We start from the raw sequence: 24,187 nt of genomic DNA, 5'->3' as shown, positions 1-24,187 counted from the left end.
ATGTTGTTTTCAAAGGGGGCACAAATGTCATTCAAGCTACAGTACTTGCTGTCCAAGTGTCGTTCAATACAAAAGCTGGAAGTATCTTTTAATATACCAATTAGGGCAACAGTGTCTCTTCTAGTGGCCCCTTCCACAGGTCCCCTTGGAGCTCACTCATCATTTTTAAGATCATTTGTTCAGCTAGGTTATGTATGCATGGACCTGAGTTTCTGAAGATGCTAGCTACATTTTTTTTCTTCAATCAAAAGTTTGTCCTGTGGGTGGACGGTGGAGGGGAGATTGGGTTAAGAGCACTTGCTGTTCTTGCAGAGGATCCAGGTTCAGTTCCCATTCCCACATGGTGATTGGGGTAGAGGGCAGGGAGTTAGCACCACTTCCAGAGGATACGACACCCTCGTCTGGCCTCTGCAGGAACTGTACACATGCAGTTCACATCTATACAAGCAGGCAAAATACACAAATAAAAACAAACAAATATTTTATTGTTAACTTTGGTATAGAGTCTATCTAGCCCAGGCTAGGGTAGAACTCTCACAGACCTACCTGCCTCTGCCTCCCAAATGCTGGGATAAAAATCATGTGTCATCCATCACTCTTGGCCAACAAGTAAGCCTTTTCTAAAAAGTTTGTCCAACTATAAAAATAAATACACTCTTACTTACTATGGTTTAGATATAAAGTGTCCCCCACCAAATCTCATATTGAATATTTAGTATCCCCAACTGGTATATCCAGCTATTGAGAGGTACAGAATTACCAGGACTCTGATAATTGATAGCATTCTTGGAGGTAATAGAAAATTCTGGCCTCAGCATACAGATATATACAGATAGGTATGAATCTGCACATACACAAGAACACAACACACACACATAAGCATATACAACATCACACAACACACAAGCACACACACACACACACACACACACACACACACACACACACACACACGCACACGCACCTCCTATGTTCTGTGGCCACAGCACAGATCCACTTCCCCTCCCTTTTCTCTTCTCCCATTCCTTCTTGCTATAGCATTTTCTCTGTCCAATCACATTAAGGCAGTGACAGGCCTGTGATTGGACAGGAATAGAGAGGTGGAGCTAGAGTTGGAGAAGAAAAAAGGTCAGAGGAATAGGAGGAGAGTCATTGGATCATGAAGACAGACGATGAGAATGAGCCAGACCCCACGAGGTTATACAACCAAACAAAGTTTTTTACAAAATAGATTAATTGTGTTAGAATATTGTCTTTATGATTTGGTTTTGAAATTATTGTATTAGTATCTTGTAAATTGTGATCTTATTATTATATAAATCTGATTGGATATTAAAGCCTTAAGAGTCATGTTTTACTTACCGAGTCTTAGGCACTATTTAGATGACTGTGGGGGTGTGTAAAGAGTTGCATGTGAGCAAGATGTCACTTACTGGGAGAAAATAACAAAAATCCACCAGAATTTAGTATTGCAGCCGAACAGTAACGGCACAAGAACGTGGCCCAGCGGGAAAGTGAGCTTTCCGGATGGATTCATTTTTTTAAATTCCCACAACACCTTCTATCCTCCCTTCTCCTCCTCTTTCTCCTCCTCCCTTATCTCTCTTTGCCTCTCTGTCTCTGCCACATACTCTCTCTTCTCCTCTCCTTTTTCTTTTTTCCTTTCCCTCCCTCCCTCCCTTTCCCCATAACTCACTGTCAGTGAACTAGGCAGCCATGGATAAAAATCTTAGAAACTGGGGATCAAAATAAGGCCTTCCTCTTTTAAACGGTTTCTCCCAATGTTTGTCATAGTCACAGTGACTAATCCAACCCTGGATCCCCAAGTCCATGGTCTTCCTTTAAAAGAAAAGGAATGATGTCACTCTGCTACTCTGAATTCTACAAAGGGAAAGACCCAAATCTCACACACTGTGGAACACTAGAGGTAATGTCAGTCCTGATTCATTCCTGTGTGTGGGAATGAGTCTTGATTTGTGCAGGTATTATAAATGCATTCCTCAGGAGCACATCCCTCACACAGAAAAAGAATTTGCCATTCACTTACTCACTGTATCCTAGCCCATGCTGACACCTATGCCAAGACGCACAAAGCACTCTTACTGTATTCATAACATGCATCCATTCATAAAGTGAGTACCACGCAAGCATGAAGCCCCAAGTTTGATTCCCCACCACCCACATAAAATACCGAATTCAGCAGCACACAGTGGCAACCTGAGCACTGTGGAGGAGACAACATGAAGATCCCTGGAGCTTGATGATCAGCCAGCTTACCTGCATTGGTAAGATCCAGGTTCAGCAAGATCCCATCTCAAAACATAAAGGTGGGAAGTGATTGAGAAAGATACCCTTGGCTGTCACATTGCACATGGACTGCATACACACACATGTGCACACACATACATGTGAACACACACACACAGGAGACAACAACACCCCTCCTATCTCCCTTGTAGGGTATGACACAGTAGCCACAGGTCCACAGTGCACAGCCTCTATCTGGTCTTGGTTACAACAAGGAACCTTCAGCATTGTGCTCCATAGTATTCTTTTTTTGTGCCATTCTATTTACAGGGCTGCCATATCTAGTGCGTTGCGAGCCTCTAAATATAGTTACATGCACTCAAAATAACAGGTCTTTAAAAAAATAAACTCAGAAATTGAGTTAGGTTACTTCTGGTACCTATTTATTTTTACACACTTGGCTCTTCACCCAACATGGAGACATAGTTAAGCACCCGGCACTTCCATCATCCAAAAAGCTGTTCAGAAATCTGAAAAGATAGAGCAAACGGTGAAGAAGAACTAGATGGAGAAGATTCTTAAATAGATCCCTTCCTTCCTAGTCATAGTCGACTCCCTTGTTTTGCTTTTTGTTATGATTTGTTTTGTTTTGTTTTTGATATGTGCCAATCCTACTAGTTGCTGGGAATGTCAATTTAGAAATCTGGTTTCAGGCATGAATGTGTCCAAATACCCAGCTGTGCCAATGTATAATAAGCCTCATGCTGGCAGCTGGCACCCCGCTCCTCAAACTTTTCAATTGCTGTTGTTCTTTTATAAACTCAACCTTTGCCTTCTTTCCCCAGTATATCTTCTTACCTTCATAAGCCAAGGAGTAGTTGCAGAGGGGGCCTGCTTGCCTTCTGCAGATAAGTCCATCCGTTCCCGTGGGCAAATCACTTCCAGTGAACTAATTCTTGTGCCATGGTTAAATTGGAATATAAGATATTTCTCCACTACAAGTTCATGTGTTTGAGCACTTGGTCCCCAGTTTGTGACACTGATTAGGAAGGTTGTAGAACTTTTAGAAGGTGAAGCTTCACTAGCAGAAGTGAATCATCACTTTGAGTAATACTATCCATCATGATAGGGACAATATAGGGGGCAGGATGAGAAAGTGGTGGATGAATGAAAGGGTGCGTAAGTGGATGTGTGGGTGACTGGCTGGCTGGGTAGATGGATGGGTGGGTGGATGTGTGGGTAAGTGATTGGATAGATGAGTGGGTGAGCGGATGGGTGGTTGGTTAGATGAATGGATAAGAGGGTTTGTGAACTGATAGGATAATGGGTGAATGGAAGGGGGTAATGGGTAGATAGTTTGATGTATGGGTGGATCAATGGGTGAATAGACAAATAGATAGATAGTCAGCATGAGCTATTCAGATTCTATCTTGGGACTCTGCATGGATGTACATCCCTAGTTCCACAATGCACAGGCAGAGCAGGGCTATACATCAAGCTGGCGGTTTGTGAAAGAGCAAGATCTTCCCATGCTCTTCCAGAGGAGAATTCCTGGAGGCAGTGGTGTGGGAAGAGAAGAACACTTGGAAGCTTGAGAATCCAAAGGTGGATGCTTTAGTCTGGTTTGTTCAGGCCACATTTGTAGCCAGCAAGGCGTGGGACCCATCCTTCTCCTATGACCCTCTGGCTCTCAAAGGGTCATAGTTCCAAAAACTCCTACAGAATCTAGAAAAAAGGTACAAGAAGGTGAGGGATACCCTTGCTGCAAGCCCAGCCAGAAGCCCTTGGGTGGCAGAGACTAGGTCTCTATTATCTTCAGTCTATGGGAAATGGGACCTGAGCAGAGCTGGCCCAAACTAGCTAAGATGTGACTTCACTCTTGTGTTCTGACTAGAGCCATTCCCATATAGGAAGCTGCATTTCCAGGATCTCTGTTCCTATGATCTTAGCACAGCCAAGCAGAAATTCTCAAATCATCTTGGGGTTGGAAGGAGGCAATTAATGATCTTATTCTGCTTTCAATGATGGTCAGTTCGTCGGGGCTTGTTTTCTAAGTGTCACAGACAACAATTAGATTTTGTGAACCTGGTCTCCAGCCTTGAATTTGCAGCTTCCTCCAGCTTCTCAAGGTTGCCCTGGTCTCAGTCACTCAAACAGTGGGCTCAGCTGTCCAGTGAAGGTTCATTCTGGTCTGTTTTAGTGCAGCAGCTCAGATCATAAGACAGTAGAGGGAACCCCGGTGTACAGCCTCTCAGGGATGACTGGCTTCTCTGCTAGCCAAAGAGACCGGGACAGAGTAGTCGACAATAGACTGGCTGCTCGCCGCCTGTGTGACCTTGATCAAGTGACTCCCTCTCTCCGATGCCATGCCTGCATCTGTAGGATGTGATTATAACAGTCCCCACCATGCAGTTTTAATCTTAAGAGGATTAGTGACACAAGAGGGGATTGCACCGCAGGTCCAAGGGACTCAAAGAGTGACTTGTCATTACTGCTGTTACTATTACTAGTTTACGTCTGTGCATGCTTGTCTGTGCTTATTGTGTGTGGTACGCACACGTATGCTGCATTCAGAGGACCTCGTGTGTTATTCCTCAAGTGTCACTCAAGGTTTTTGTTTTGTTTTGTTTTGTTTTCAGACAAGGTCTGTCAACTAGCCCGGAACTTGATGGGTAGGCTAGACTGGCTAGCCAGTTAGCCCCAGAGATCATTTGTCTCTGCCTCCACACTGCTGGGATGACAAATGCATACCACCATGCTCAGAATATTTATATGGATTCCAGAGCTTGGACTCAGTTCCTTATGCTGGCAAAGCAAGTATTTTTCCTGCTAAGCAGGTTTAAGACTTAGTATGAAGAAAAACATGGAATATGAAATATCTTAATACATTTTAATTATAGATTGGATGTGGAAATAATATTTTTGGGTATACAGGGCTAAAACATATCATTAAAAGTAATTGCATCTGTTTCTTCTTCTTCTTCTTTTTTTTTTTTATAAATTGGCTGTTATAAAAGTTCAGACTATATCGCTAACTCTTCCTTGAGCCAGGCTGCCTTCCTATATGGCATCACTTTAAAATAAGACACATCTAAACCCCAAAATGATCAACTACAGAAAGCAGCTGTAGTGGCTTGTCCCTAGAGGCTCATGTATGTGAATGCTTAGTTACTAGGAAGTGGCACTATTTGAAAGGATTAGAAGGACTAGGAAGTGTGTCCCTATTGAAGGAGGGGCATCACTGGGGTGGGCTTTTAGGTTTCAAACTTCCATGCCAGGGCCAGTGTCTTTGTCTCTCTGCCTGAAGATCAAGATGTAGATCTCAACTACTTCTCCAGCATCATACTTGCCTTGTCTGCCACCATGCTTCCCACCATGATGGATAAGAATAAACTAAGCCTCAAAAAATTTAAGAAAGCTCTCAACTAAATCTTTTCTTTTCTTTAACAAGAACTGCCTTGGGTGTATGTCTCTTCAAAGTGACAGAACAGTGGTTGAGTCAGTAGAATACAAAAAAAAAAAGCTGCAAAAATTTCAATCTGTGTACTAATCACTCTTAAAATAGCAACGGGGGCTGGAAAGATGGCTCAGCACTTAAGAGCACGTACTCTGATCACAGAGGACCTAAGCTGGGTTCCCAGCACCTACATTAACAGCTCACAAGCACTTGTAACTGGGAATCTGATACTGTCTTCTGGCCTCTGCAGGCAACTCCCACATGCCACATACATCCACATGGATACATATACACAAAAATAAAGTAAGTATTTTTAAATGATAGCATACCAAAACTTAAAAACATAGAGTCTCATATCATCTATCCTTCAAAATGTTACTGCCAATTGAAACCCCTAATCCAGCCTTTCCCTGGTTCACTACTGCCTACAAGCACACAGGTCATGTGTTTTGTTCCTTTACATTTTTATCAAGTATATTTTCTCTAATATTTCTTCTGACTGAAGGACTGCCTTTAAAATACTTACAGTACAAGTTCAACGGAGGTAAGTTCATTCAGCTTTTGGCTTTTGGCTTTGAAAGGTATTTTTGCTGGGTATAGAATTCTAGTTTATTTGCTCTGGTAGTGCACATCTCACGTGTAATCTCAATGTGTGGAGGCAAAGACAGAAGGATTATGAATTTGAAGTCAGCTGACACCTCATGAGATCCTGTCTCAGGAAGGAAAGAAGACAAATTTAAAAATTCTAAATTTATTATTTTTCTTTTAAAGTATTTTCTAGGCATGCCTCATTATCTTTAACTTACATTATTCTTGCTGTGAATGCTGAGAGCCGTGCAGTCCTTCTTATCATCTGTGTGTGCATTAGTTCTCAACTCTGGCTGCTTCAGAGATGCTTTTAGGTCTTAGGCAATTCGATTTTCCATAGGTCTTTGGGACAGTCTCTCTCTCTCTCTCTCTCTCTCTCTCTCTCTCTCTCTCTCTCTCTCTCTCTCTCTCTCCTCTCTTTATGGCTTGGTTTGGGGTTTTATTAGTAAGGGTTTCTTGTAGCCCAGACTGCCTTTGAATTACTTTGTAGTTAAGGATGACCTTGAATTCCTGATCCCCCTGCCTTTGTTTCTCACAATGACCATTCATCAGACTCTACTTGGGTTCTCACTCTGGTTTGTGACTGGAAATCTTCCTCTGTATTTATTTTCTTTGTTTGTGTATTTTGTTTTTTGAGGCAGGAGAGTAAATTCAATCCTTATTATTTCACTAAATATAACTTCCTTTTCTTTGCATTTCTGTCTCTGTCTCTGTCTCTGTCTCTGTCTCTCTCTCTCTCTGTGTGTGTGTGTGTGTATGTGTGTGTGTGAGAGAGAGAGAGGGAGAGAGATGCATGCATGCATGCATATATGCATGCATGCATGTATATATACATGCTCACATTTGTATGGACATAGACACAATATGTATGTAGTAGTGCACACCAGAGATTGATCTTAGGTGTCTTCATCTGTTACTGTCCCCTCTTATATATATACTGAGGTAGCATTTCTTACTGGAACCCAGAGTTCACCTATTCAGAACCCTGCTTCAGAAACATCCTGACTCTTCTATTTCCCAAGGGTTTGGACTACAGGCTGCTTCCCATGCCCAGACTTTACTTGGATCCTGGTGAGCTGAACTCTGCTTCTTATGCTTGCACAGCAAGGACTTCACCCACTGAGCTGTTTCCCCAGCTTATGTATCCCAGGCTGGCCTTGAGCTGACTATGTAGCCATGGCTGGTCTTGAACTTCTGATTTTCTTCCTCTACTTTCTTTCTAGATGCCAATATTTCCATTGTTTATCCCCACTCCTGGCTGAAATGATAGTTTCCCACACGTTTTTTTAATTAAAAATTTTTATTATGGTAAAATCTCCAGAATGCATAATTCAGTCCTTTCACCATGTCACGCATACAGTTCAGTGGCATTCAGTCCACTCCCTCTGCTTTAACTGTTTTTAAGCAGTCACCATGGGCTAAACATTGGAGTGATGTTAGTGATGCACCTATCTTACAGGCAAGGAGCATGAAGCATGGAGCATGACTTGTTTGAGGTCTCAAGGCATTAGAGAATATGGTCAGGATGTTGTCCTCTGAGGCTAGGCAATGAACTTTATTGGGAAATTGTATTGCCTTCACCAATCTGTGGCATCTACCCTAGAATGCTCTTTGGAGCTGATCAGCAATCCCAGGGCTCCCCCTCTAGCCCAGGCTACAGGAGTCTACCTATCCAGACACCAGAGCAACACTGGGTTTGGGGACAGACCAGACCAAGTGGCAGGGTCCCTATCACCTATAAGGCAGGAGAGAATTGGGCCAGGAAGGGGGTCTGTTGCAAAGTGTTATGTAGAGCAGGAAAGCTCTCAGGGACCAAGAGACCACAATTCTCAGTCAGCCACTTGGAGTTAAATGTCAGCTTCATTTGAACCACTGGCTTACCTTAAATTACAATTACAAATCTTTGAAATCCCTGCTCAGCTTCTTACCAGCTCAGAACAGACGGACTGGCAACCATTGATCCTGCGCACCAGGGACTGCCAGCTTCAAGGAGCCGATCCCTTTTCTGTATGTGAACAAAAGCAAGACTCTTGTCTCAGAAATATTCTGGCAGCCTCTTGGCAAAGGCTGCGGGTCATTCACTCCCAGCCCTTCACAGGAAAACCCTAGAAGCACATTCCTTTGTATGATTTCAGTTTGTGTCAAATGCACTTTAAACGTCACAAGTGGGTTTTTATTATCTGTTTCTCACTGGCAACCTATCCAGCTTGAACATTTTGTAGATGCTCCTTTTGCAGATAGGAGTGTCAAGGGCAAGGGGACACTCACTCTCTCATAGCTTCTCTTGTCAAATTGGGACAGTATGAAGGCCACTGTATCTCTCCTCCCTCTTCATTCTCCTAGGAATCTTTGCTTGCTCCTGAGGTGAGCTGCCTCTCCCACTATGTAGAGTCCTTTCAACCATAGACAGGGCTGTAATGATCTCTCTCTCTCTCTCTCTCTCTCTCTCTCTCTCTCTCTCTTTCTCTCTCTCTCTTTCTCCCCTTTCTCTATCTCTCCTTATGACCCAGGCTATCCCCCAAACATCCAAGCAGAGGGCCACCTTCAACCTCTGATCCCACTACCTTTACAACCAGAGTGCTAGAATAACAGTCATAGCTAGTGTGTGTGGTGCTGGAGATGGAATCCACAGCCTTGTGCATGCTAAGTCTCTGTGATTTTAAAACTCCAGTGTAAACTTCAGTGTGGCACACACCTTTAGTCCCAGCATTCAGGAGGCAGAAGCTGGTGGATCTCTATGAGTTTAGGCCAGCCTAGCTCACATAGTGAGTTTTTAGCCATCTAAAGTAACATGGCGAGACCTTGTCTCAGAAGAAGAAGGAGGAGGAGGAGGAGGAGGAGGAGGAGGAGGAGGAGGAGGAGGGGGAAGAAGAGGAGGAGGAGGAGGAGGAGGAGGAGGAGGAGAAAAAGCAGAAAGTCAGGGAAGAAACTCAATCTTTTATTTGAACATTGTCACAAGAACAGCCAAAGAAGTTCTTAGGTCATGCTCCCAAGGGCCTAAGGACCTACCCCTAGGCTCCACCTCTCAATAGTGCCACCATGGAAACCATCCCTTTAATCACAGTGGACTCCTTGAGGGGTACCTTGGCAATATCTGACATGGGCCTGGTATATCCTTGGACATGGGTTTCTGATGCCATGACTGCAATCTTATCCTCAACTCAACATTTTGCAGCCTCTGAGCCATCTTGGGGGCTCTCCTGCAATGGTGTACATGGAATCAGGAAAAGAAACTTCACCTCTTGTTGCCTAGTGAAGACTCCTCATCAAATTCAGCCCCAGATAAGAAGCTCTCCAACTGCTGAACGTCTCCAGAGAGAGACTGATAACTGTTCACCTGCTCGAATGCCAATTGTCCAGAAAGATCTGGAAAGGGGTGGTTCTAAGCCTGGAATGCCTTCAACAAACCGAGGTCTGTGGTTGTCCTGGTGGTGGAAAGCTTGGGAAGCTGAAGTTGACTTATCTGTGAGGGACACTGGAGATTCTGAAGGGCGTTGGAGCCATCATGCTGGGCAGCAGGGCTCCTCTGGGAGTTAGGGGGGAAGTGAGGACAATAGGCTAGCTGCCCCTATGGTCAGGAAAGGGAATCCACCAGGAGACAGTGGCATTTCCAGAATAGACAATAGTTGGAGCTAGGGCCAGCATTGTGGGCATGTGGCCTGCCTATCTGGAAGCCTTCTCTCTGAAGGGTCACCACTTGGTAGCGTGTTATAGTCACTCCTAGTGAAATAATTCATCATACTTGAAGAACATCCCTGTCCTAGGTCTCTGAATTTATATAGCGAGTCCTGTCTGAACCTCACTGTCTTCTCGCTTCATGTAATGAAAATATTCTCATAAATAATCAGGAAACCAACCAACCAAACAAACAAAAAGATAGTGTCATAGCTGGACATGGTGGTTCACACCTTTAATACCAGTACTTGGGAGGCAGAGGCAGGTCAATGTCAGAGTTTTAGGTCAGCCTGGTCTACATAGTGAGTTCTATGCTAGCCTGAACTACACAATGAGACCTTGCATAAATAACTACCACATACACGCACGCACTCACACACGCATGCATGCACGCACGCATGCACAGAAGAAGAAACAAGCAACACAAGGCAGTGGCCAGAATGTAAATGCGGACAATGAGTTTTCTTTTAATGGACATTTAAGAAAGACTGTCTAAACTTTTTAAAAACGTGTTTGAGTATTTGCATTCGCTTGGATAGTGGACGCCTGGTGTCTTGGTGTCTGCAGAGGCCAACAGAGGGCATCAGCTCCCCTGGAACAGGACTTATAGATGATTTGGGGTCCCTATGTGGAGGCTTTGAAACGAACCCAGATCCTTGTCAAGAGCAGCCACTGTCTTACCCTCTGAGCCATCTTTCCAGACCCACCAACTTTTTCATAATAAAGTAATTACTAGAAAACAAAATGGGGCATGGAGGAGGTTACCCAGTTATACACTGAGCAATCTTCCATATGGGTTTAACTTTGAACTTGGTGCCTTTGCTTAAAATCTTTATTTAAAAAAAAAAAAGTTTTTTTCTTTAGTTTTACTTTGTAAGTTTGAGCACTTTTGCCTGCGTGTATGTTTGTGTACCATGTATATGCAGTGAACACAGAGGCCAGAAGAGTGTGCCAGATCCTCTGGAATTGGAGTTACGGATAATTATGAGCTGCCATGTGGGTGCTGGGAATTGAGCCTGGATCTTCGGCACAAGCAGCCAGTACTCTTAACTGCCGAGTCAGCTCTCCAGACTCCAAAGAAGCAATTCTTTAAAAAAAATGTTTTAAACCTTTACCTTTATTTTATGTCTATGGGTGCTGTGTCTGCTTGTTTGTCTGTGTACCATGTGGATTTAGTGTCCCTGGAGGCCAGAAGAGGGCATTAGACTCACTAGAGTTATAGATAGCTGAGAGGCATTGGGTGGGTGCTGGGAATCAAACCTAGGCTCTCTGGAGGAACAGCCAATATCTCAGAGCCATCTCTCCATCCCCAAGAACATTTTCACAATAAAAATAACTGTTTTAGCACACATGGGAATGGCAGGAGAGGTGGCTTAACCGTACACTGAGCAGTTGACTTAGACTGAATTTGGCCCTTTGTTTATATACTGTTTGTATATTACTGTTCATAACTCTGGAACAAAATTCCTTAGACTGGACACTTGCAACCAATAGAAATTATTTCACACAATTCTAAAGGCTGAAAAGACCAAGGTCAAGGTGCTGGTCAATTTAGCATTTGATAAAAGCTCATTTCTTCATTCTTGGCTAACACCCGCTGCCGTGTTGTCACTGAGAGGAAGGGCAATGCAGCTCTCTCTGGGGCCTCGTTTACCATGTCACAAATCACACTCACACAGGCCCCTGTGACCTAACCACCTGCCCCCCAAAGCTGCTGCTGCCTTAGCCCATCATCCTTGGAGTTAGGATCCCAGAATCTGAATTGTAAGGAAACCAAAACTTTCAGACCAAAACACTAACACAGTAATATTTTATGAAAGTAATTACATAGTAACATAGTAACTGCTGAATAATGCTTTTGTTCTCATACTCAATTCTTTAGGTTTTGAACACTCAACAAATTTAAAAGAAGAACACACTTCAGTCTTAAGAGAGTTCATGTAAATCTGGTAAGTAAATTAGTAAAGCAGGCATGAACTGAAACTTTCACATCCAAAAGGAAACCGCTGCCCTCCCGGCTTATACTGTGTTGTCTTAAATTTAGTAATAAATAAAAGCTTACAAGTGGTCACACAGAATGAAACCATTTGTGTTCTGTTTTCATTGAGAGCACAATGCTATTCTTATTTATGTCTAGTCATTGCGTGTTTCAATTTTCTGTTTAAACACAACCATCTGTGGTTCTGTGGTGAGTGGGTATGTGAACTGCGCCCCCGGATCACACGAACACATTCAAGCAAGCCCTCATGAACTTGAAAAGATCCCAAATGGCTGTCCCACTTGTGTCCCGTACTGGAGGGAACCAAAGAATTGGGAGCTGGTAGATTCATGTCCATGTGGAGTAAGTAATAAAAGCTCACCAAATGTAAGGTTTCATATCTCTTGGTAAAACTCGGACATGACAGCTGTTTAGAACCTGGAGTCAACAAACACGTGTCTGAGTGTTTGCTGGCCAGCGATGTTTAATGATGCTGACACATGATACTAAGGCAAAGCAAAGAGGTTCCATGGGCTTCGTTCCTGGTTTTGAATGCTGTACAGAGAACACACCCTTTTGTTGCCAGCATTCAGGTGTGTATCACTGCCTGATGATGCTTTCTTCCTTCCCTCCCTCCCTCCCTCTTTTCCCTCCCTCCCTCCCTCCCTCCCTCCCTCCCTCTCTCCTCCCTTTCTTTCTCCCTCCCTCTCTTCTTCCTTCTTTCCTCCCTCTTTTTTCTCTTTCTCTTTCTTTTTTTTAAAGTGTGTATGTGTGTGTGTGTGTGTGTGTGTACATGTCTATGTGCGCACATGTCTATGTGCTTGTGCGAGTGCTCACACAGGTACTTGCCAAGTCCAGAGGAGGGTTTTGGATCCCTGGAACAGGAGTTGCAGGTGGTTGTGTGACATCTAATATGGGTGCTAGAAACTGAACTCAGCTCCTCTGAAAGAGCTGTAAGTGCTGAGCCAGACCTGGTAGCTAATGCCTTTAATCCCAGTACTCAGAAGGCAGAGGCAGGTAGATGTCTGGCATGGCATGAGAAAGGTTGAGAATTGCTATTCTAGAAACTCTCTTACAGACACACTCAGAGGTCTAGGCCATCCTGGTCTACACAGAAAGTTGAGGTCTAAGTTATGTGGTTGTGGGTGAATGTTAAGATTCAGAGTAAAACAATAACAAGATTTGGACATGAATATATATATGACCACTTACAACAATTACTGGATGTACTTGTTTAACCTGAGTTGAGGAACATGTGTTAGAATGTAGCAGGCATTCGAAGCAATCATAGTTAGGGGTATTTAGTCTATGGACAAATCTTCACAATATATTCTTATATGAAACAATGGGGTTACAAAACACAATGTATCATATGCCACCTCTTCGTTTCTAAAATACGAATATGCATATTAGCACATGCCACCCACTTCCCAGATGGAATGCCAATGAGTTTATGTTTTCTTTTATATCCAAATTACATTGATTCCAGATCCCCCCACCCCTACCCCACGCATCCCAGGAAACTCATTCCTCTAGTTCCCATCTGTGATGCTCTGTGTTGCTAGTCAGCTTGACAGGATCTAGAGTCACCTGGAAGACAGACCTCTGGGTATGACTATAAGAGAGTTTCTAGAATAGTGATTCTCAACCTTCCTAATGCTGTGGCCTTAATTCATATTGTGGTGACCCCCAACTATAACATTATTTCTTTGCTACTTCAAAACTGTAATTTTTACTGTTATGAATCATAATGTAAATATCAGTGTTTTCTGATGGTCATAAGCAACCCCTGTAAAAGGGTCAGTCAATCCCCCAAAAGGGTCTTGATCCACAGATTGAGAACTGCTGCCCTGGATATAGTTTATTGGACAGCTAAGATTTACTCTAACTGTTGGTGGCCCTGTCCCTTCCGATCAGGTTCTCAGACTCATAGAAAGGAAAATGCTGGCTGAATATGCCAGAATTCATTGCTCTCTGCTTCCTGACTACAGATGTGATGTGACTAGCTAGCTCCCTCTGCCAGGTCTTCCTTGCCTCGATTGACTATATACCCTCATGCAGTAGACTGAGATAACCCATGCCTCTCTTAGGTTGCTTAGTGTCAGTGAGTTTTGTCACAACGATGAGAAAAGTACCAAGGTCATTCTGGGAAGCACTGGTCAAAGCTAAGCAACTTCCCCTCTTCTAGCTGCCCCTGCTTTGTGGCAATAAAGCCCAGAATCCCCATGGGTCACCTTTGGCTATCTTGGGAGGGAGCAGCTCTCTTTGCCAGACTTCTGCTTCCATAGTAGACTTAAACTTACCAGAATCCCAGCCCAGAGCAGGCATGTCTTTGGGACAATAACCCAGAGTCGAATGTAGTTCCTGCCTTTCCCAACTAAGGGCTACATATTTCTGGGACTCGTGAGTTCAAAGCCATCTTCACCAAGCTCTGTGCTGGGAGCCCTGGAAGGTACCTTGAGTCAGGGACCTTCTCTCTCTAACAGCTCTCTTCTAACTCTCATGAGCACCTTCCTTGGTCTAAACGCTGACCCTCATACACCCACCTAGGATGACTGAGGGAAGGAAGGTTCATTTACTTCTCTCTGCCCTAACCCAGAGATGGACCCTACTGATGAATCAGAGCCTACGGTCTGGGTCTGGCCTCTCTAGCTTCAGATGAGTCAAAGGCCCAGTCCTCAAAGGCAGTTCCAGCATCGTAAATGACACAGCTTAAGGATAGTCAGCTGTCCCACGCAACCCCTGCTCAGATACAAACTTCAACTCATGAATGGCACAATCAGAGACAAGAACAGCTCATTTCCCATCTGTAACCCTGCCACTGTGACAGCAAAGACAGCTGGGGTCACATTTGCGATAACTGCCATTTTTCTCACAGTATTTCAGATTTTACATTTGTGTTCCCAAGACGGAAGACTTCTCTAAAAACAATAGAAGTCTGCTCCAAATGCCTCCACCTCCAGAATCTTCATATTGCCAACACATTTTCAATGTTATTTCTGCAGTAACCAGCTTCGATGTGAAAACCGAATGGACTCCGTAGTGGTAACCCTGTGTGTGTGTGTGTGTGTGTGTGTGTGTGTGTGTGCGGGGGGGGGGGGGTTATGTTCCCTCATACGTGTGCATGCACAAACTGTAACTAATTAAATGTGGTAAGATCGTGGGTAATATTAATTTCCATCTGCATTTTAGGGCTTCTTTTGTTTAGATTTTAAGCATGATCTGAAAGTAGACCAGAGTCAAAGAGCGCACATGAGCGAGCGCACGCGCGCGCGCGCGCGCACACACACACACATACCACACACACCACATACCACACACCACACACACACACACCAAACACATACACACACACATACCAAGCACACACACACAGTCACACTCGTGAAAGCTAAGTTTTGATGTTTTCTTTGCTTCATTTCTGGTTCTGAGATAGGCCCAAGTTGGCCTTGAATTCCAAATCCCTCCTCCATCTCACAGATGCTGTGTTTGCAGGTGTGTGGCACCCCCCCTGGCTTTGTATTGGCTTTAAGCCCTGCTTATTATATTTTCCTTTGCTTTTGCCCCTAAAAAAAAGCATCCCCCCATATGATTAATTAAGGTTTTCAGCAAATCATGTTTTACTTGATGGTTTTACAAAGTTTATAGACACTTATCTACAAACCAGCCTGACTGAGGTGGCAGCTGGGTCCTACCTGAGCAGAGGGGAGCCCGTTGAAAAGCAAAGACTGAAGAGTGAAGGCATTTGTTCATTTGATGTGAGCTGGCATCTGAAGGGCTTGTTTTTAAAAGCATTCATTTTAGCTAGGCATAATGGTGCATGCCTGCAATCCCAGGACTTGGGAACTGGAGTCAAGAGAACCAGGAAAAAAATCAATCAGCCATAAAGTGAATTTGATACCAACCTGGGCTCCATGCAACCCTGGCCCTGTTTTTAAAGACAAACAAAAATCAATTCCTCTGGCTAAATGAGATTTATTATACCCTAGAGGGGTTTTGTTTTTTTGACTTTTTTTGTTGTTGTTGTTTTGTTTGTTTGTTTGTTTGTTTTTTTGAGACAGAGTCACTACGTAGTCTTAGCTGGCCTATACACTTATACACATCAGGCTGGCCTTGAACTCACAAAAGTCTGCCTGCCTCTACCTCTATCTCTTGAGTGCTGGGATTAAAGGCATGCACCACCATGCCTAGCTTACCATAAACTTTTAAAACCACAGAGACCTTGATTAACTTGCCTGTGATAGCTCATTTTTTAAACTCAAACTGATTTTTTTTCTTTTAAACAATATGAACTTTACTTTTCAAGCTTTGAAGCAATTGTTTTTCTCTGTGTTTTTGCAGCTTCCCATCTGTCAGGTGACAAATGGGCTGGTGCTTTTTAAGACATTTTTAAAATTTCAAATTACCAAAGTAATACATATTCATTGATGAATAAATGATAAACACAGAAGATCTCAGGGAAGAAAAAACACTCACCCGGAATTTTACCATACTGTTCATGAAGAAGTTGCTCATTTGAGATCTGCAACACCAGCCTTAGGTATGCACACACACACACACACACACACACACACACACACACACACACACACATACATGCACAGTTGTACACATACACACATGCACAGACATGTATACACACATACACACATGTATACACACACGTACACACATACACTCACATACATACATACACAGTTGTATACATACACACATGCACACACATGTATACACACATACACATGTACACACACTCATACACATACATGCACAGATGCACACATACACACATGCACACACACGTATACACACACACGTATACACACACACACGTGTATACACACACACACGTGTATACACACACACCTCACAGGCACTGACTCAGTCACATTCATGATCGTGCAATGATATCCTGGCCATACCTAGTCTGCATATTGTTACTTTATCGTGGGTTGTGAGCAGGAAACTCTGGATAACCTTAGTGATGATACACTCTGACAAAAGCAATTTGGTTGGGCTTATTTTGACTTACAGTTCCAGAGGAACACAGTCTGTCATGGTGGGGAAGAAATAACAGCAGGTATTGGAAGTATGGTAGCAGGAATAGGAGGCTGATGGGTCAGCCACATCACATCTGCATTCAGGAAGCAAAGAGCAATGAATGCCGCTAGTGCTCAGCTTGCTTATTCTACTTTATACAGTCCAGGTGTTCAGGAAATGATCCTGCCTAATTAAGATAGGTCTTATATCAATGACCTTAGTCAAGGTATTCCTCACACGTACGCCGAGGGGGCAGTCTGTCCAGTGATTTCAGAGTCTGTCAAGTTGACAGTTAACATTAATCATCATACTAACATACTAATAGCTTGCTTTTTTTTTTTTTTTTTTTTTTTTTTTTTTTGAGACAGAGTCTTGTTATGGAGCCCATAAGAAGCTGGCCCTGAAGTCTTCATCTTCCTCCCTCAGCCTCTGGAGTGCTGAGGTTATGAACATTTGCAGCTACATCTGGTGTCTGTTCAATGCACTCACTGGGGACATGGTTCTCCGTGACATTGTCGACTATCTAAATGAGTGTTCATCCTTTGCTGTCATAGTAAATACTCCTGTAGGCACATAGCTGTACACTCCTCATTTCCTTCAAATACCTTCCTTGACTGGGATTGCTAAAGCAAAGGTAATGTGTGCACTTCCTGTTCTCCCTTCTCTCCCTACTCTCAAACTGCCTGGCTGCCTGCTCTGCAGCTACTAGGCAGCTCCACTCGCTGCCTGCTTAGTCTCTGCCTCTGCCATCACTACAGCTCTGCCTTCTCCCCGCTGCCAACCTCTTTTAATTTTTATCAGTTTTTTACATGTGTACAACACACTGTGGTCATACTCACCCCCACTCCTGTTACTCAGTTTTCCTCCTCCCAGTACTGTTGACCCTACTCTTTAAACCCAGTTGCTCTCCCTCCTACTCACTCCATCACCCTGTGTGTGTGAGTGTAGATCTTCCATAGGTCATCTCCTAGCCAGTGTGCCTTATGCTACCCAGCCCCATCCTCCAGCTCTTCCACTCTTTCCACCCTTCTTCTGAAATGTTCCTTGAGCCTAGAAAGGAATACATACAGAAGTCATGTTTAGGGATGAGCACTCAACAGTCACATATTCTCAGAACTCTGGCCAGTCATGAGTTTCTGCATTACCCATCACCCATGGCAAAAACAGATGCTCCTCTGGCCAAAGCTGAGAGCACTAATCGATGAGTATAAACAGAAATACATAGAAGGTGCTAGACTACATGTCCAATTACTAAGACATCAGTAAGAGCGTCCTTCCCTAGGACCTGTGACTTCCCCAGCCATGTACTTTTGACCAGTTTTACTATACCAGGCATGGATTCCCTCCAGCGGAGCCGACCTCAGATCCAATCAGAAAGCAAGTTGTTATCCACTCCAGCCAGTCATGACACCATGGTACCAGGCTGTATCTTGCCTGGCCAGTTAGTAGTGTATGTAGCACACAGTCCACAGCTCAGTCAGATGGTTGATGACATTTCCCCAGAGTAGCTGACATAGCAGCTTCTAGCACCATGAGAACTGGCTAGCAGAGAGAAAGCTTTCAGCTTAGTTCTAGCTTGGTTTCTCTGTGTCCTGCAACCAAAATATGCAATGTTTTCATCAGTAAGTTCTTATCATCGAGTTCTGGAGGGTAACCAGAAGTAATGGCTTATTATAATAGCCCAAGTTGTTTCAGGAAACCTCTTGGTCCTCCCTGGCTAATAACTTACTCTTACTGTTACCAGCCTGCACTACTAAAAATAGTCAAGAGAGAATACTCCAGAGAAGCTTTTATTGGGCCTAATGTTGCAATACCAGGGGAGGCAGCACAAGAGACCATTTCCTGACACACTTGCAAGTATGTATGTATTTTCAGTTTTGAATATGCACTGAGAAATATCTCAAAAAGTTGTATACTAACTGGAGATCAGGAGATGACCCTATCAGTAAAGTCTTTGCCATGGATACATGAAGATCAAGTTCAGATCCCCAGAACCCAGGTAGAAAAACCAGGCACAGCTCTGCCTATCTGTAATCTTAGTGCTAGTGGGGTGGAGACAGTAGGATCCCTAGAGTCCACTGGCCAGTCAGTCTAGTCAAATTGGTGAGCTCGAGGTTCAGAGAGAGAACACGGCCTGGAAAATAAGTTGAAGGGCAGCTGAGGAAGACAACTACACATACATGTATACCTGGGCCCATGCATACATATTCCCATGGGCACACATGCACATGCAATGTTAAACTAGCATATACTTCTTCCAACCAAGTAACGATCAGAGATTCCCCTTACCACAACACACACACATATAGAGCAGTGGCTGTGTTGGTATCACCAGCAATGCAGTCAGTCCTTTGCATCCCTGGGCTCCACATTCAGAATCTACCAGATTGCAGTATTTGAGAAATAAAATTATACTAGTACCTGCTTTCCTGGCATATGTGTGAAGCTCCCTCTCCTACCGCAGTGCCTTGCATAGCTGTATATTTGGCAGTGTTGAGCACAGCCTAAAAGACTCAAAAATGAAGATGTGTGTGTATGTATGTGTAGGAGCATGTATGTGTGTATAGACACACATATACACTGATTTTAGTAAAATATGTATGTGTGTGTGCCCACACACTCATGCACACCTGCCTTCTAAAGATATAAAAAGCATACTCCAGAATGTTCTCATAGGTTGTCTTTGGGAGGTAGGATTACAGAAGGCTCTGCTTTCCTCCCTCTTGCTCTCAGATGGCTTTGCGTTTTCTGCAGAAGCCAGTCATTGCTTTTGAAAACACACTTCAACCAAACAACAGGTGTGGATTCTTTCCTTCCTTTTTGTCTTTTGAAAATAAACATGGCATTGTAGAATGTGTTGAGATGGTCGCGATGTTAGTCCACCTGGTCTTCATCCTCGGCACCAGCAGCTTGACACTCGCTATTGTCCATCCCTCTGTCCACGTCTTCACCCTACAAGCCTCTCGAGTTTGGAAACCACTGTGGGAAATGGAAGTTCAAGGCTCAGAAAATCGGAACACAGAGACCAGCCTGCAAGTGACCATTTGAAGGGACTCTGAGGATACCAATTTCCCTCATCATCAAATAAGAAATTCAGAATGGTATTAGGTCCTAGCTTACAGGGCAGCTCCACTGGACATGCTGTAGAGGATATTTTGAAAGTCCAGAACTGAATCTAGTTGGTTGAAAGACTTTCTCTGATTGACTTGTAATGTCTGCCATGGGAAGAAAATCAGCAGTTGACTTTTAATGTCTGTCATGGGAATGGGAACAGAAATAATCACATTACATTCAACATAGTTGCCTGGACTAGCACATTTAACATCCATTCTTAATTTTATATTGTGCTCCCCTGTGCTTTTTCATTCAAATTAAATACTGTCTTTTCTAAATGCTCTTCTTTTTAAATATTTTAAGAACTAATTTGATAGTCAAATTCAATGATAAATATTTACTTTAAGAAATGGAAGGGAGCCAGGTGGAGGCGGTGTACACCCTTAATCCCAGCATTCAGGAGGCAGAGGCAGGTGGATCTTTGTGATTTCAAGGCCAGAGTGCTCTACATAATGAGTTCTAGGACAACCAAGGTTATACAGAGAAACCCTGTCTCAAAAACCAACCAAGCAACTAAACAAACAAACAAAATATCGAAAGGTAAATAGGAGTTGGCCTATACCCCTAGTGAACCTCAGTCTTAAGGATATTGGGAAATCCAAAACTGATGCATTATGGGGTTTACCACAGAGCAGCAGGGACTCCATTGCATTGGTAAGAAAGATAACTATTCTGAGAAGGGAGGTCATGTGCTGAGAACGTCAGCCTGGCTCTTGTGTGTGGCCCAGTTCTGCCTCATCTCCACTGCATAAGCTCCTAGGGCTGGTAAGAAGACTGCTGGCAGTCTACTGGGCTGAACATATGTAGCCTTGCTGTCCTCACTGGTAAGAGACTGGAATAGAAGGCAGATCAGAGTTAGGAGGAACAACAGGCTCCTTTCTGTGCACAAGGACAGGCAGTCAGTATCGGGTGAGGTACCCCTGTCCCCCTCCCAGGAGTTTGAGTTTTGACGCAGTGACTGTGCTGTAAGAGGAGTCAAAGAAGCCAAGCTCTTGCTTCAAGTTGGCCTTGGGCCTGCTACATGGGTGCCTTCCTGTTTCGGCAATGTTTACGGTCCTATATGTTTCCCTTACCAGGGCACAGACTTGTACTCAATAGAAGTCTCCTGCCTTCTATTCCTGACGTGTAAAGACATCAGAGATGGGACTTGGAGCCCTGGAAGGAATCAAGTCCAGAGACTCTCATAGTATCCTGAGTGCATCATGTTGTGGATCTTCAATTCTGAGGCTCTGTCCCCTCAAAGCTCTAAGTGTTACCTAAGAAGTCTGTACTTGAAAAGACTATTCATGTGAGGTTTCCCTCCAACCCCACCTTCTCCACTCAGTAGTTTGAAAAGCCCTCCTGTCTCAGCAACTCCAGCTACTAAATGAGAGCACATTAACAAAGCAAGCAGCAAACACTAGCGAGGACATGCACTCAAGGGCACGTGTCCACTGCTGGTGGGGCTGTCCCGCCACTAGGGACACAGGACAGACTCAAGAACTGAAGCTAGCTCTACCATATGACCCAGCTGGACCACTCCTGGGTCTTTACTCCGTGGAGTCCAGCTTAGCACATCGCAAGGATGCTTGCACATCGATGTTTATTGAAGCACTAACCACAACAGAGAAGTTGCAGACCCAGCCCGGCAGCAGGATAAAGAGAGTGTTGTATGTGTACACAGTAGGATTTTTTCAGTCCTAAAGAAGGATGGTGTTGTGTTGTTTTCAGGAAAATGGCTGCAACTAGAGATAGGCAGAATATGAAGGCAAGCCGTCTCAGACAGATAAATCACGTTTTCTCCCACAAGTGGTTCCTAGATTTAGATAGATATATCAAGTCATATATGTGGATGGCATGACTACATATATATATACATATATACATATATATATTGTGTGTTTTCATGCTTATAGCAGCATTATTCAAAATAGAATATGGAAACACCATTGAGCAGAGAACAAATTTGGAAATATATGTGCAATGGACCATTATTCAGCATAAAAAAAAAAACAGTGAAATGATTCATGGTCTAACATGAATAATCCTCAAAAAATTGCTAAAGGAAAAAAGCCAGGCTCATGTGTTTCCGTGAATGATTTCACTCATATGTGCAGAACAGATAAAGGCACAGTTTCACAAAGTAGACTGGTGTTTGCTACAGGACACGGAAAGGAGGAATGGAATATTATGCTGGATCTTCAATGTCCCCTGAGTGTCTATAGCTAGAGACTTGGTTGCCATCTGGCAGTATGACATGGAACCCTTGGAAGGGGGTGTAATGGGAGGGAGTTAGCATAATGCTATGCTGTCATGAGCGTGGGAACGGCTGCCTAGGATTCAGGTCCTTCCTAAAAGACGTACAAAGAATTGAACTCCCAGGGACAAAAGAAGTAAAGGCTCAGAAAGAGTGAAAGCTGGTGTTTACTGAAGCAGAGAGCAAAGATGAAGAATACCCTGAAGGGTAGGGTCCCAGAAACTGGCAGACCGCCAAGTCTTTTATTGGTCCTCGGTCCTCACTTACCATTTCACCAGGTAGGACAGAAATAACCCCAAACACATGGCCTTGTTTGATGGAGGGCTTTGATGGATAGGTGGCCTTGTTTACTAGACATATTCCAGCTGTGGTGTGGGAGTGTCCTCTCTCTTTCTCTGACCCTTTCTCTGGCTGTCTACTCCTTCCTACAACAGATCCAAAGCAGCAAGAGGAGCCAAGACTGCACAAGGGAGCACGGACCGAAGCTGCCGAAACTGTGAGCCATAATCAACCTTTCTTCTTTATGATCTTCAAGGTCTCAGGTACCATCTTCCACAACTGACAGCTGACTGACACTGGCAGGAACTGTTTAATGGGCCAGATTTTTCTTCTGGGGAGGGGATGATTGGCAGGGGACACATTAAGGGAGAAGAGACTCCTTCCTTTGTTTGAAGTAGGGTGTATATGCAACTCCGTGCAAGGTCCTGGGATCCTAGCTGAATTGTTAGGAGGAGTGGGAGTGCATAGCCTGAGCCAAGTAGACTCGTGGGTTGCTAAGATACCTCAAATCTTGCCTGCCTCAAGGAAAGATCAGATAAACATCTCTGAGGAGGCTCGGTCTGGAATGTAACTATGGGAGGCATATGCTTTCTAGAATGTTCAGATCACAATGAAGCAGATAGGCCAGGAAGCTAGGGTCTGGGCATAGCTCTCCACAGATCCAATGAAGAACCTTGACAGATTGTGAGACATGCCAGATTTCCTGCCTTCCTTTAGCTAACAGGAGGGGACTGTGATCTAGACCCCGGGGATTCCATCTAGTTCAGACAGTCTAGGAAGTGCCAGGGTTAGAATGGAGTCACCGCAGCTGACATCTGGGAGAAAGTAGAAAGAACTCCTCTGTCGAGGGGATGATACTCAGGGGAATCTGAAGAAAAGACAATGGAAGAGACTCTCCCGACCGACCACTTGACACTTAAGAAAACAAAGGGGGTGGGGCTCTGGACCGAAGTGAGCCTGAGAACTTGGACAGCTCTGTCTCAAGTTTTTCCTTTTACCTAAAAGCTGCGACTCAGATTGTGAAGCAGAACCTGGCAGGGGTTGGGGGTAGAAGCTTCCTCCTGGTTTCCAGGGGCTGGTGGTGTTACCATGGTGATGGAAGGGCAGTTTGCTGTATGCCTTTGCGCTGTGACTACTTCCCCCTTTGTTCTCATCCCAACTATAGGTGTTTCCTCCAGAGCTACAAGAAAGAGCCAAGTAGAGGATTTCTGTGTTTCTTTGACTCACCTCGGGAGCGGATCTCCTTCTCCGCTGTCAACCTTTCTATCCTGTGAGGGATTCAGTCCCCTGATTATAAGTTCTGAGGCACTTGGTTCCTGTTTCTTGTGGGGAGGCAGAGACACCAAAAGCCTTTGAAATATAAGACATACTAAACAAGAAGAGAACAAAGTTGGGTCTGTCCCTTTATTCTGTTTCTGGCAGTCGTAGGGAAAGATGCTTTCTGGGAAGGACACAGTAGTTGCCTCGGCTGAAGTCAATTTCTAAAGGTTAGGGATGCGAGCCTTTTTGACTCACCCTGTAATAACTCATTCTGGCTATATCATTCATGTGAGCTCCTTGAAGCCCTTCTGGA

General features: G+C 43.9%; 1 long non-coding RNA gene across 1 annotated transcript; it reads right to left on the bottom strand.

Annotated features, from left to right (window-relative positions):
• Window positions 1-19,657: 19,657 nt before the first annotated feature.
• On the bottom strand, window positions 19,658-23,686 carry LOC116079983. The gene is made up of 2 exons (XR_004114267.1): window positions 23,613-23,686; window positions 19,658-20,238 (listed from the first exon to the last, which is right to left on the bottom strand). It is a non-coding gene; the product is annotated as an uncharacterized LOC116079983 (long non-coding RNA).
• Window positions 23,687-24,187: the final 501 nt, after the last annotated feature.

Source organism: Mastomys coucha, unplaced genomic scaffold (genome assembly GCF_008632895.1).
Source record: "Mastomys coucha isolate ucsf_1 unplaced genomic scaffold, UCSF_Mcou_1 pScaffold6, whole genome shotgun sequence".
NCBI lineage: Eukaryota > Metazoa > Chordata > Mammalia > Rodentia > Muridae > Mastomys > Mastomys coucha.
The sequence above is the reverse complement of the archived record's forward strand: the minus strand, read 5'-3'. Positions and strand labels throughout refer to the sequence as shown.